Source organism: Orycteropus afer, unplaced genomic scaffold (genome assembly GCF_000298275.1).
Source record: "Orycteropus afer afer isolate SDZICR_OR568_19922 unplaced genomic scaffold, OryAfe1.0 scaffold00046, whole genome shotgun sequence".
NCBI lineage: Eukaryota > Metazoa > Chordata > Mammalia > Tubulidentata > Orycteropodidae > Orycteropus > Orycteropus afer.
The window spans coordinates 9,782,976-9,786,058 of NW_006921633.1; positions in this window are offsets into that span (position 1 = coordinate 9,782,976).

Below are 3,083 nucleotides of genomic sequence, written 5' to 3' on the forward strand. Positions count from 1 at the left end.
AAATAAAATTTAAAAAAAAGAAAAAGAAAAAGAAAGAATGGAGTTGATGCATTGAACATCAATGACTGAAAACCAGACAAATAGTGGGATGACATCCAGAACATTATACATGAAGGAACAAAAGGTCATTAAAAAGACAGAAAAGGAAGAAAAGACCAAAATGGATGTCAGAAGAAACACTGAAACTTGCTCTTGAATAGAGAATAGCTAAAGCAAATGGAAGAAATGACAAGATAAAAGAGCTCAAGAGAAGATTTCAATGAGCAGCTAGAGAAGACAAAGTTTCAGTTATTATAATGTGCAAGACCTGGAATTAGAAAACCAAAAGGGAAGAACACATTCAGCATTTCCAAGTTGAAAGAACTGAAGAAAAATTTCAAGCCTTGAGTTGCAATATTGAAAAAGTCTATGACAAAATATTGAATGATGCAGGAAACATCAAAAGAAGATGGAATGAATACATAGAGGCACTGTACCAAAAAGAATTGGTGGATGCTCATCCATTTCAGGAAGTGGCATATGATCAAGAACCAATGGTATTGAAGGAAGAAATCAAAGCTTTGTTGAAGGAATTGGCCAAAAACAAGGCTCCAGTAATGGAAATACCCATTGAGATGTTTCAACAAATGGATATCACACTGGGAGCACTTATTTATGCCAAGAAATTTGAAAGGGAGCTACTTAGCCAACTGACTAAAAGAGATCCATTTCAAGAAAGGTGATCCAACAGAATGTGGAAATTATCAAACAATATCATTATTATCACACTCAGGGAAAATCCTGCTAAAGATAATCCAAAAGTGATTGTAGCACTATACTGAAAAGGAACGTCCAGAAATGCAAGCTGGATTCAGAAGTGGATGTGGAACAAAGGATATCATTCCTGAGGTCAGATCAATCTTGGTTGAAAGCAAGGAATACCAGAAAGATGTTTACTTGTGTTTTATTGACTATGCAAAAGCATTTGTGTGAATTATAACAAATTATGGATAACATTGAGAAGAATGAAATTCCATAACACTTAATAGTGCTCATGAGGAACTTGTACATAGACCAGGAGTTTGTGATTCAAACAGAACAAGGAGGTACTGCATGGTTTAAAATCAAGAAGGGAGTGTGTAAGGGTTGTATCCTTACACCATACTTGTTCAATCTTTATGCTGAGCAAATAATCCAAGAAGTTGAACTATATGAAGAAAAATGTGGTACCAGGATTGAAGAAGATTCATTAACAACGTGTGATATGCAAATGACATAATCTTGCTTGCTGGAAGTGAAGATGACTTGAAACACTTACCAATGAACATTAAAGACTACAGTCTGCACTATGGATTACACTTCAAGTTAAATAAAACTAAAATCCTCACAGTTGGACCAATAAACTGCATCACAATACACAGAGAAAAGATTGAAGTTGTCAAAGATTTCATACTAATTGGTTCCATAATCAACAGCAATGGAAAGAAATCAAAGTATTGCACTGGGAAAATCTGCTGAAAAAGACTTCAAAGTACTAAAGAGCAAAGATGTCTCTTTGAAGTCTAAGGTGCACCTAACCCAAGCTCTGGTGTTTTCAATCACCTCATATGCATGTGAAAGCTGGACAATGATAAGGAAAACCAAAGAGTTGATACTTTTAAGTTGTAGTTTTGGCAAAGAATATTGAAAGTACCATAGACTGCCAGAAGAACTAATAAATCTAACATATCTAGCCTGGAAGGAGTGCATCTGGAATGCTTCTTGGAAGCAAGAATGACCAGATAATCTCTAACTACTTTGGTCCCAGCTAAGGGAGACAAACTTGTCTGTCAGTTTGTCCTACTGTGGTGACGTGTTGCTGTGAGTCTTGAGGCTGTGCCACTGGTGTTTCAAACCCAGTGGGGTGCACATGTTGCACATATATCAGCCTGGCTTACAGACTGAGACAGACTAGGAAGAAGGAGGAGGCAATCCACTTCTCAAAGAATTGGCCAGGGAAAACCTTATGAATACCAGAGAATGTCTGATACATTACTGTGCAACTTTATGAATAGCCCAGGAACATTGTCCAAAACAGAGGAGGAAGATGAGTCACTTAGCTTAGAAAGCTCTCAAAGTAGGACTGGACAAGAGCTCAATTATCAGAGTAAAATCAGTCTTACTCATATGGATAAGGTAAAGATTTTGAGACCTCCATTTGCTGATGTGGCACCACTCAAATTGAGGAGAAACACCTGCAAACATCCATTAATAACTGGAACATGGAATGCATGAAGTACGAATCTAGAAAAATTGAAAGTTGTCAAAAAACAAATGGAACACATAAAGATTGATATCCTAGACGTTGTTGTTGTTGTTGTTATCTGCCGTCGACTTAGCCCCAACTCATAGCGACCCCTCCTTGGGTTTCTGAGGCAGTATCACTACAGAAATAGGATTGTCCAACATTCCTAGGCATTAGTGAGCTGAAATGGACAGGTTTTGCCATTTTGAATCAGAAAACCATATGATCTACTATGTTGGGAATGACAGTTTAAAGAGGAATGGCGTGGCATTCGTCATCACAAAGGATGTTTCAAGATGTGTCATGAAGTACAATACTGTTGGTGATAGGATAATATCTTTACTCCTACAAGGAAGACCCATTAATATGACTATTATTCAAATTTATGCACCAACCACCAAAGCCAAAGATGAGGAAATTGAAGATATTTATCAACTTCTGCAGTCTGAAATTGACTGAACATGTAATCAGGATGTGTTAATTATCACTGATGACGGGAATGCAAAAATTGGAAACAAAGAAAAATCACCAGTAGTTGGAAAATTTGGCCTTGGTGACAGAAACAATGCTGGAGCTTGCATGGTAGAATTTTGCAAGACCAATGACTTATTCATTGCAAACGCCTTTTTTCAACAACACAAACGGCAGCTGTACACATAGACTTCACCAGATGGAACACACAGGAATCAGATTGACTACATTTGTGGCAAGAGGTGATGGAGAAGCTCAATATCTTCAGCCAAAACCAGGCCAGGAGCTGATTGTGGAACAGACCATCAACTGCTCATATGCAAGTTCAATTTGAAGTTAAAGACAATTA